This window comes from Uranotaenia lowii, chromosome 2, assembly GCF_029784155.1.
Source record: "Uranotaenia lowii strain MFRU-FL chromosome 2, ASM2978415v1, whole genome shotgun sequence".
Lineage (NCBI taxonomy): Eukaryota > Metazoa > Arthropoda > Insecta > Diptera > Culicidae > Uranotaenia > Uranotaenia lowii.
This window is the reverse complement of record NC_073692.1, coordinates 320,292,410-320,305,043: the sequence shown is the minus strand read 5'-3', so window position 1 is coordinate 320,305,043 and position 12,634 is coordinate 320,292,410.

Below are 12,634 nucleotides of genomic sequence, written 5' to 3'. Positions count from 1 at the left end.
TCCCCTCGATCCAGGTTTCCTGGCTGTCGACAAACGTTTCCCAAACACTTATTACATTTGTAACGGTTGATTTGGCAACTTTTGGCGATGTTGCCAGCTTTGCGTGCGAATAGCTCGGATTTTCGCGATGCGCGAGCAAAATTGATACGCTGCTCTTCTTCCTTGGACGGCATTTTGACAACTGAAGAGTGAATTCCAAAATCAAAATAGGAGCAACATTCTACACACACACACACCTTCAAAATGAGGGGTGTTCAGGTTTTTTAAATGCAAAATTGAAAGAAATACGTCAAGTTGAACTTGACCAAACTACCGTATCACCCTTTACAACTCTCAAAAACTAAACTTTATCTTCATTCACTTTGACGAGGGAGTCGATTGACGGAACACACTTCTAAACGATTTTCGTTGCTGAGAGTCATGAGTTCTTTTAACGATTGTAACGACTCAATTTGTGTTATGCAAGTTATAATTGTAACTTATCAATAGAATGAGTCTATAAACTATAACATTTCAATTGCTTTTGGACCCTGTCATGGCAAATACGAAGTTTGTTCGGAACCCATTGTTCATAATCACAAAAAAATAACAAAAATCCTTTGAAAATTGTTCGAATTTGATCATGTTCTTGTAAACTTGATACGGGATCCTGAAGTTACAGGACGATTTCAGCACAGAAAAACAGCTCGGGAAACAACTGTCAAATTGATCTGTAGGTTCGAAACGGGAATGTCTTGTTTCGGTCATATTTTGTCATTTGGGGTTACACTTAAAGTTGTAACACATGACAGTGACAGTTTTTTTTGCAAGTTACGTATTACAGGGAATCGTTTCCCTGAACTTAATCGAGTTCCTGAATATTCGGAAAAAAATCTCTCTAATTTCAGGAGAAATCGAGCAGGGTGGCCTCCCATTCGGGAAAAGCGGGAAATGCGGGAAAAAGACGGGATTTGAAATCCAACGGGAAAATAGCGGGAAAAAGCCTGGAATTCTTTCGAAAAGTTGGGAATTTTTGGCTTAGTGAAAGTCTGTTCAATGAAGTTTGGTCGAAATAGGTCGAAGCAAGTAGAAATGGATTGACAGTTGGAATACGTGAATGGAATCTTCAAAATGATCCAGGATGCCTATGAGATTGTGATGCCACAAAAAGTGTAAATAAACAAATAATAATTTGCACCAGGCTTTTTCCTTCAATTCAAAACTAGTTTTAGATAACTAAGTGCAAAGAAAAAATGAAATATTTGTAACAGTTCAGCGGTATTGCAATAAATCTCGTGGAGAAGGTTCTTAATGGGAGAAGAAAGATATCAACAAAGCGTAAAAAATCTACAATTCCTGAAAAAGTCTAATCTTCTGAAATCCGAAAGGTTCAAAACTTGTTCTCCATATTTCGTAAGTTTAATATGAGTTTATCTAAATGCATTTTTATATTTTGCAGAAGCAGATAATTGAATAATATACGTGGTCCCCGCTGATCTTACACATCTAATATATCAAAAGAGCTCATAAGGATTGGAATCAGCCCAAGCATTTGGTTTTGCGGACCAGACGATTAACTTCAAAACATTGACTTTATTATGCTTTCCGATACTGGTTCCTAACTGATCGATTGCCGATAATCCGTGTTACGTTATTTGCCATTTAGTTGTCATCTCACCAAAAAGAAAATCTTTCTCAGTTCGGGATGTCATAGAGAATGTTAAAATAAAGTCAATTTAAGACACACCAGTTGTATTTAATTTTTTTTTCATATTTCATCGTAAATTGTCGAAAATAGTCTGCATTAAATTCCCGGAAACCTATGCACATAAAAAAACTCTTATCGCGATTCCTGGTTCTTGCGAAGGGTTTTACTTGAGTCCACTATACGGGCTTCCTTTAACTTGATCGTCAGATTTTACACTAAAATATGGGTGGTACGTCGATGAGTATCCACTGGTTATGTTCAGTTCCAACATATACAGGCGCTTAGGTTTGAATTGCTACAGTATCCGACAGTTGGAAAAATTGGTTCACCGCTGAAAATGAAAAGCACGGAATATCAAATCTTTAAATCATCCATTAATAGAATTTTCAAATAATTATTAAAATGTGTTAAAAAATGAGATATAAGTCTACTTACGTTTGCCGAGGAATCAAGTGGAATAGAGCAACCGTCACTAATCACTCTACATTATTTACCCTCCACATTGATCTTATTTACAAAATAAAATCTGATTGTCACAAAACAGTTATCAGTTTCAATGGCTACCATGATGGAAAATTAATATGTTTCCAAAAGTTGAAGTGGTGCTATCTGGTGGCGACATTGCCTAGCACTCTGGCCTAGCTTTGAGGTTCTGCGAAGAATAAAAAAAGAGTGTCCCGTCTGTTTGTCTGTGGTTCAATGTTATGCAGAACATAGGGGCTGTTCACTAATTACGTAAGCACATAGGGGGGGTGGGGGGATTTCACATTTGCTTACGATCTCTTACTAGGGGGGTAGGGGGGGTTTCCAAAAATCTTACGTAAGAAATGTTATATTAAAAATTTATCACAGCCACAGCCATACGAAACCATATTACTCAGGTTTTTTTACTCACTACCTATTTGTTGGTTAATTTTGATGTTATGTTATTTATCTTTTAATGTCTTTGAATAAATAAATAAAAAAATTTCAGGTTCTATAAAATTTATAGAGCCAATTCGAACCACCATGCCATCAAAAACAACAAATCACATTATTAAAAAAGTTCGTCGCTTTTCGCTTTCCATCATAACACTCTTTTTAATTGAGAAATTTATAGAAACAAAAAAAAGGCGCGTTGAGAAACCACGATTTGAATCCATCATATTTCGAAAATGACTTTATCCAGAAAAATCTTTAAAAATCAATATTCAAAGCACCTTAAAAATGAATTTCTAAACAGTTTTTTTTCAGTGATAGACACTACCAACTTTAAATTTTAAAACGATTTACCAAAACAATCTTAAAACTTTATCGCTTGCCGCTGAATGAGTCTGAGCTATAAGGTTAGTTGACAACGTGATTGTCGTTAAACATTTTTGCCACAACTCTAGTAGTAGGTATAGAATGATATTTTTTTTAAAGATATTTATGATTTCCAGGTAAAAAACATAACAACTTTTTATGGAACCTTGTGCTAACCTGATCTCTCTTTTTTGAAACGGAATTTAGATTTTATATTGTTTATTCGATTGTGGAAATTTATTGAAAATTTGTGTTACCCCAAAACATGCTACGTCTTGAATAATGTTTTCTGTAATCGTTTATGACATTTCATCTGTTGTTTTGTAAAGATTGTGCATTTCAATTACAGTTATTTAATTATACTTCAAAAGTGCTTTGTTTTGAAACATGTATGTCACATTTTAAAAACTTTCAAGCTATTTTTGAAAAAATCGTGTCAATTTCTCAAAAAATAAAAAACGTAAGATCTTACTAGGGGGGGGGGGGAGGGGGGGTTTTGAAAAATCTTACTTTGTCTTACCAGGGGGGGAGGGGGGGGTTGAAAATTTCCAAAATCGTGCTTACGTAATTAGTGAACGGCCCCATATTGTTTACAAACGCTGAAGAGCTGAGCCTAATAGACGCAAAGGAAGAAAAGTTATCACCTAAATTGTTATGGACTGTTGGTGTCTTTACTTACTTAAATTTTAAGTAAGAAATCTAAATTAGATGTTGGCCAAAAATTATAATTGAGGATATCTATTCAAAATTCTAAAATTCTGTAAAATTTGTTTGGTTTTCTGTTTTACAAAATCGGAAATTTCGTGAGACCATGCGGGAAAAAGTCGGGAAAAATGCGGGAAATTCAAAATTGATTTTGAGTGGCCACCCTGATGCCCCAGGAAACCCTCTTGTGTTTAACAGTTCATGAGTCATTTTAAACTGTTTTCCTGTAATTCAGTGGATCATGGTCCGGAATAATTGAAATCTTAGTGTGTACACATTTAACCTTTTCTGCTGTGGTCCGGACGATTCTGTCCTGTATTTCCAACAGCTGGAATTGCAGGACAATTTCAGGACAGAAAAACAGCCCAGGAAAACAACTGTCAAATTTCCCTGTACATTTGGAAAGGGTTTCCCGTGTATTACAGGTAGTTTAAAATGTTCCTGTAGGCTCGAGATGGTTTGCTTACAGAATTTTGCGGAAACCGGTGCTCAGAGAGAGTGAAAATGTGCTAATTGTTGCAAATTGTTGCAATTTGTTAAGCAGTTGTGGAATTTTGATCAATACCATGCCAAATGGAAAGAATTCTCTCTCCACTGCAATCCCTCGGTATTGACAGTTCTCTCTGGTGTGTTTGGAGACATCTGGTGGCCCAGTCAAAAAACAAAAAAAACGTCCAAACGGTCGTTGGAAATTTTACACAAATTTCGTGGGGTAGCTTGTATGTCTGTTCTCTGTGTTTTTATGATGGTCTTTCTTGCATACATTTTTCAGATCATTAAAAACTTTAAACGATCTTTAAATTAAAAAAAAAAGTTTTGATGGCAGTATTCATTATTTTAGTCTTTTTTTCTAATTAGTATTTAAAAATCGTTTATATTTTGATTTATTTGTGAACGATGTCAATCGAATAGGTACCATGTAGAAATTTATGCAGGAATATTTTTGCAATGAATACTTTGGGATGGGAGTCATTTATTAAAAAATCGGAAATCATTTTGAAATGTAAATCATATTTTATAGAAAATCTCTTGAAAATTAAACAACAAAATAAGTTCCACATGGGAGGTTTCCTTCACAAAAATGAAAGATGTCTTCAATATGAAAAAAATATCTCATTATATACCAAAACATTGTCCAATCCTTTTTGAGTGTACCGTAAAACGGGGTAACTTCGATCACCGGGGTAAATTTGATCAACAATAAACTTTTCCACATTATCATCAATAACTCAGTCTATAGTTTGAATGTTTGAAAACTGTTTTCTACATTTGAAAGCCTATTAATTGAGTATCAAATATGCAAAATTTAGAATGTAATTGAATTTTTTTTCTGTTAGTAAAAATCTAATTTCAAAATTATAAAATATCTATCTTTTTCAAGGCTCGCAAACAAACAGCTCTCCGGATGATACCAAAAAGCATTTAGAAGCAAACAGGTTGTTTAATGTGAAAGAACAACTTTTTTTCTTTGTATATGAACAGTAATAGTGCTATTTTTAGAGTCATTTAATGATAAATTTTTTACATTAAAAAATAAGGACATTTTCCAAAAGTTAGCCCGTATTTGACAAATGGTTTGAAAACCTTTCAATTCGTTAATTTTGAAGAAAAAATGAAAATGGAAATAGTGGGAAGGCCTATGGGAATGTGGGAAGGTAAAATTTTATTTGTATTTTAAAGCTCAAACTATTTAGCAATTATTATAATTTTTGCCCCTAAATGTATGCAGCATCATTGTTCTTTTTTCGATTATGAATATTTTTAAAATAAAACTTTAAAAATCAAGGTTAAATTGATAAACCAGCATATGTAAATATTATGAAGGTGTTCTGATTCTTTTATGATCAAGAAAACTCGTTAAAACCGTCAGAATATAAACTGATCAATGTCACCTCAAAGCATCAAAATCTGAACACAGACGAAAATGATTTTTAAATCAAATTTAGAATAGTCTAATTAATTTCTGCATCCATGTTTTACGTTCATAGGAGTCCAGTACTGGTTTTAAAAATATAAAACATTCCACATTCCCCTTAACAAAAAAAAAAATAATCATAATATATTGAAAAAAGTGATCAATATTACCCCGGATTACGGTACATAAAAGAAATCTTTCAACGCTGTGCCGGTAGCTCCATTAGATAAAAATTGGGAATAGTTATCTTATTTTACCAAAACATGTTTGCCAATTCAATCAAAGCTTAAGTTAGAAGCTATACGTTGCATATAAGGATATATTTTATGTAATAACACCACTAGAATCGGTATGAAACTGGCTTTCGGATGAATAAAAATTTATTGCGGAAATTTTGCGTTAATATACTCAAAATCCAGTGGAAAATTGAATGCAAGAGCTTTAGTGCTTAAGTGCTAGAAAATCTGAAAAAATAGCAAATTGACAAAAAAGTTTTAAAAACAGTTACCTTTGAAAATTCGTCAAAAATTCTGTGTTTCGTATATCGACAATCTAAAGATGCAAAAATGTGTCAAATTACGTCAACTTTCCAATCTTCATTTCAAAATTTATCTGGTGTTACTTAAACAATTTTTATTGTTCATTAGAGTGCCCAAAATGACCCGATATTTGAAAAAGTTGTGCGCTGCAGGCTAAAATTGATCCTAAATTTTAATTTAGGCCTAGGATCTCATTCCAAATTTGGGCCAGATCGGATCACGGAAAAGGGTCGCTCAACGAGCCTGAAGTTTGTATGGGATTTTTAGACATTATGTTCGAGAAAAACATGAAAATCCAGTTTTTCATGAATAAATTTGGTTTCCTTCGGCTGATTTCTTTTGAAATCAGGGTTTCTTGAAGCTTAAATTATAACAAATATTTTATGCGAGGACTGCAAATCGATTCGAGTTAAAATAAAAAAGTTATTAGGCTTAAAAAATGGGCTTACTTTTTTACACAGTTTTCGGATGAAATAATTTTCATAATTGAGGCTTCAAGAAAACCCGTTTTCAAAATAAATCGGCCTAAGGAAACCAAAATTGTTGATGGAAAACTAGTTTTTCATGTTTCTCCCGAACAAAATGTCTCAAAACCCTATACAAACTTCAGGCTCGTTGAGCGACCCCTTCCCGTGATCTGATCTGGCCCAAATTTGGCATGAGATCTTGTACTAGGACTAGGATCAATTTTAGCCAGCAGCGCATAACATTTTACAGGTTTTGAATTTCCCATACAAAATTGGGGCAGTCTACTGTTCATGGATTGCAAGTACGGTTTTTACACCCCTTTTTTACATTTTTTGTGGTCATGATCTTAAAAACTTTTAGAAAAATACATGCTTATGTGCAACGTAAACCCAAGCAACCAAAAGTTCGGATATCACTTAAAGTACGAACTAATAAGTTCACATAGAGCTGTAAAAAAGTTCGGAACTTTTTTGCTGTTGAAAATGCTATTTCGAGGTCCATGGAACTTCATTCTTTATCAAGTTCAGCCAATACCCAAATAAAGCTTTAAAGTAGTGTTTTGGTTTCCGTTTCTACTTTTTTGGAACTTTAAAGTTGGTATGAACAATAAAATCTACTTGTTACGTACTTCACATGCAAGTGGGTTTTTAAAGGATTGTGAGTCTTTTTAATCAACTTTCAAGTTCTTAAATATTCTTTTTGCTCTCATTAGTGAACTCAAGTGTTTAATTAGTTCTCCAAGTTGCTTCATAACAACTTCGGAAAGTGGGATAATAGCTTCTAACATCAGCTTTTTTGGAAACTAAGGGATTTTTTTTAGCATTTCGTAGCTGATATTCTTTTTTTCCAAACAAGTTTTTTTTTTTTTTCTTCGATTTTGAATAACGGAAAACTGAAGTGTTGTATGTGAATAGTGTCTGAAAAAAATATTTGCGTTATATAACGAAGTTTTCAAAACTATAAACTATGTAAATATCGGTTGAGAAACAAGAGAGAAATAGCGACTTTTAGCAAAGAGTGTCAAACTATCAAGATCGTTTATTTGCTCCATTTGAACATTTATAAGAATAAAAGATCATTGATTGGATTTTCCTCAGTATTGTTCGAAAACAACATCTATATATTATGTGTATAGCACCAAACCGAATAGCGACATAGGACTAGCGACGCTTTTTTACTAGCGAGATTGCTGTCACTCGCAGGTTTGTTTTTCTCTTTTCTGTCCAGTAGGCGATTTCGATCTAGTTCTCGAACATTGTTTATGTTATTTTCTGTAAATTTTCCTCATGCCATCAATCGCATGCTTCAAGTCTCCTAGGAAACTCGCGCTGCGTCGTTATTATTTTCAACGTCGCATGCGACGTGTCGCTAGTAGGCAAGCTGCTATGATTATTAGCGCTCATATTTTGGAATTTTTCTGCATGCATCTATATATATAAAAATGAATGTTTGTCTGCCTGTCTGTTCCCGATAGACTCGGCAACTACTGAACCGATCATCGTCAAAATTGGCATCTGAGGGTTTTTGGGGCCGGAGATGGTTTCTATAATAGTTACAACCTCATCCGACTTTAGGGAGGGGTGGCTCCTATACAAAGTTTGTAGTTTTTTGAAACAAATTAAAGTCATGGCATCCATTTCCTCGAGGTTTTTTTTTTTCTTTGGGCGGTTTGTTTTTCGTTTCCATGGTCGAGGCGTCGCGAGCCAACGTCGCGAGAGGATAGTAACCATGGCATAGCATACTGATCAGTGGGAATATTTTGGCGCGTATTTTTCAATCAAGCATATTTTCAATGCAAGGGGTGGCGATATGAAGCCTTGATGTGATTTTTTTTCTACTTGATTCCTAGCTCATTTGCTGTACGCACATGGATATGAATGACGCCTAGATGTGACTCAGATTGACATTTTGCCAATCGTATAGAACACATAAATTTTGTTTTGCCGAAATCTGAAATTGAAAAGTCAGGCATCCATTTTTAGAGATTTTCTTTTTATTGAGAGGTTTGTTTTTCGTCTCCATGGTCAAACAAACGTCTCCGCAAGTGGATAGTAACCAAAGCATACATACTGTTCATTGATCGCTGGAAAAAATTAACAATTAGGCGCCTGCTTCTCAACCAAGTACCTATATTCCTTAAGCACGTGGGGGCGATATGTAACCTAGATGTGAAATAAATGACGCCTGATGTGACACGGATTGGTATTTTATCAATCGAATCAAAACCAATTTAAAGATATGCAAAAAATACTTCCATCTTTAGTTCGTGTTGGTGTAGGTAACATTTGTTTTCTAAAAAATATAAATTTAGTTCTGATGCTAATGAAATAATGGTATGACACTTTCGAACAATTGAAAAAAAAAAAATACAGAAAGTAAAGAATTTACATACAATTTTTAACCCATTTCGCCTACAAGGTTATTTTTGAATCATACAGTGAGCGAAATAAGAATAGCACCACTATGTGTTTTGCTTGTTAAAATATGAACTATTGAAAATTACGAAAATTTTCTTCCACAGTTTGTTCTGAATTGCTAAATGGATAAATCAAGCATAAGTTTACTTTTTTTGGACGTAGCAATTGGCGTTGAGGACCAAAAATGTGAAAAAAGGGTGCGAAATAAGAATAGCACCACTTGAGTTTTTCAACAAAAAAAGATTATTCTTAAAAATTTACTATGTTAAAGTGAATAATAATACTTCTACGAATTATTTGAATAAATAACTGCATTTTAAAGAGTTTTCCAGAATTCCAAAGGTTTTCAAAGGTATTTAAAGGGAGTTTTAAGAGATGCTCCTCTAGCGTTAAGGAATTTGATATTTGAGCTGTAATTCTTTACCAAACTACTTATTTTCTTCATTAAAATGACGTGAAATGATGAAACAAACATTCCCGATTAATTTTGAATCAGAAAAAATAGGTTGGAAATCAAAAACTTTGATTTTGTTCAGTAAACCACACTTTTTCCAGTTTTATGTCGTAGATGGCAGCACTATCTTGCAGTTAACACTAAATTTTGTCTCAATATTGATTCTCTAGGTTTATTTAAGCCCATATTCATCATTTTGAGATATTTTCCCATTACAGTTTTGTGGAAGTTAACGCTGCAGAAAGCTTACCCGGATTTGCAAAAGAATCACCAGCACAAAAATGTACAACCGCCAAAATTCCTGGTCATCTCAACTTCCGATTCAATTGCAAATCATACCAATAATACTGCTAGCCGTCTGGTCCATCAAGCTCCATCGCAAAGTATAACTTTTAACTGATCATCGGTCCAAAAAAATCACTTTTAGTGACCTTGATGCAATTCTATTTCTTTTTTGGATTTAGTGATCTTAGAATTTCCAAAGCGTTCACACGGTACATGTATTTATATCTTGACCAAAATCATCCAGCACTCCCTAATTAATCCCGGATATTCGAAAATGGGCATGAATTTGGTTTAATGGCAAGATAGTGCTGCCATCTATGACTTAAAACTAGAGAAATAGTGTTTTACTATTAAAAAACATAAGTATTTTTGAATTACAACCTGCTTTTTGGATTCAAACTTAGTTTCAAATCTATGTTTCATCATTTTGCATCATATTTATGAATGTAAATGAAGAAATCAAGCAGTTTGATAAAGTTTTATAGCTCAAATATCAAATTCCTGAATGCTAGAGGAGCATCTCTTAAAACCCCCTTTTAATACCTTTGGAGACCTTTGGAATTCTGGAAAACTCCTAAAACTGCAGTTATCTATTCAAATAATTCATAGAAGCATTATTATTCACTTTTACCCAGTAAATTTTTAGAAATAAATATGTTTTTGTTGAAAAACTCAAGTGGTTCTATTCTTATTTCGCACCCTTTTTTCACATTTTTGGTCCTCAGCGCCAATTGCTACGTCCAAAAAAAGTAAACTTATGCTTGATTTATCCGTTAAGCAATTCAGAACAAACTGTGGAAGAAAATTTTCGGAATTTTCAATCATTCATATTTTAACAAGCAAAACACATAGTGGTGCTATTCTTATTTCGCTCACTGTATTGATAACAGAAATATGAATAAGATGTTTTCTACAGAGGTAGATCGGAGACATTCTGTTGAACATGTAAAAATGTACTTAACTGAAGTTTTATCAAGCGCCATCTAAATTTAAGAAGATAAAAAAATTCGATCCGCCACATGAACTGATCAGGAGCCTTTCCTTTAAATTAGATAAGATAGGACTGACGTGTGCATAAGTGAAAGGTATCAGTGAAATAAACGGATTTTTATTGACCAAAATGAGGGAATTCATTTTCCCAAAGAATTTTTATTCAAGGAACACTAGAGCATGTTCAAACGTTCAACTTTTCTCTGTTTCAAAAAAATGAAAAATTATGTTTTCTTCTTAAAATTGTTACATCGGCCCAAAAACACAACTGAAACGAATTTAGAAATGAAAATAGAAACTTGCTTACATACCAATTGAAGTACGTACTTAACATGAAAAGTGTTTTTGTGTTACATGGCTGCATAAAGAGACTTTTGATCCGCTTCTTTTTTGAAAAGTGAGACTTTAGAACTGATATTCAAATGGAAGCAAAATTTTTATGAGAAATTTTTAGTATACCTTTGAAGTGTTAAAAATATTACCTCCTGTCAACTTACACGGTGGTGCAAGGGCAACGTCGAACTTTTAAGAAATTCTTCTTCAAAATGATTCAATATGTTGGAAAAACCAGATTCTGAATGTTGAAACGGAAACGGATATTAAAATTTTTACAATGTCTTTGTAATGAAGGTCATTTGCTTTGAACAGCATTCGTTAAAAGTGGAGTAACAAACATAAATTTATACTGCAGGAATACTGCAGATGTATCAATGAAACTTGATAAAACAAACAAACAGAAGTACGTATTAAATCCATTTTAAAGCCATTACTCTGACGCATCTGGAAATAAACTTTGCATTTACACTTGCCCCAATATACGGGATAAACGTCAACTTAGAAATTGTTTTTGCCAACATTTTTGAATATTTAACTTTTAAAGAGAAATTAAAAAACGCTGAGAATTTATTCAGTGATACAACTGATTTTTTTCCAAATATTTATATTTTTTGCTTTAATAAATTTATTAGAAAAAATGAAATTTGCACTGTATAAAATCGATAATTTTCATACCATGACAAGTGCTGTTTGGGAAAACTTCAAGCTGAAATGTCTCATGTCCACGAGTTTGGCATATGGCGAAACATTTTATAACATAATTTTGGCGCAAAAAGGATAGATATTCAAACTGCTTCGAAGGGCGAGGATAGCGAAAAAAGCTGTTTGAAAATGGTTATTAAAAATTTTTTTTCATCGTTTTTTTTCAAATTTCTATAGCTTATTTTTTCAACTACAACCAAAATACACCATCTAAAGCTAATCAGGAGCTGGAAGTGCTCATTATACAGAATATTAGGAATATACTCAAAAACCTGTCCCGATTCACGCTTTTGATCGGCTTTCAAAATTCTATCTCCATAAAGTGCAATGCGAATCCTTTTCTTTCAATTATAAATTTATGTAAGCTCGAGCCGAGTAAATCAGCCTACCTTCTTCAAGCAGTGGGGGACAAAATTGGAAAAGATGGGGGAGCTCCCATGTAAGTTTAAGATTAAGAGCTTTTCAAAGAAGAGATTTTTTTGCGTACGGATATTTGGCATAACTCAAATAATGATGTGACAAATGTTTTTATGGAAGTTTGTAACTTCCCACTTTGAGGAAAAAGGTGGAAAATCCATAAATTTAGACATTATTTAAATCATTATGAAGCTTTAAAAACAGAGTACAAATTTCAGATCTTGAAAAATAAATTTAGAGATTAAGTTTCAGTAAATAATATATACCATCTTTGAATTGCAATTCGGAATTCCAGCTGCAGCTCTTATTTCAAAGTTGTTGGTTCTGAACTATGATGGTTTGACTTAAAAAATGCTTACAAAAATCTAAATTTGAATGAATTTTTACAAATTACATTTATTTTTGGAATGTGTAGCAAAGCACACCGGGTCAGCT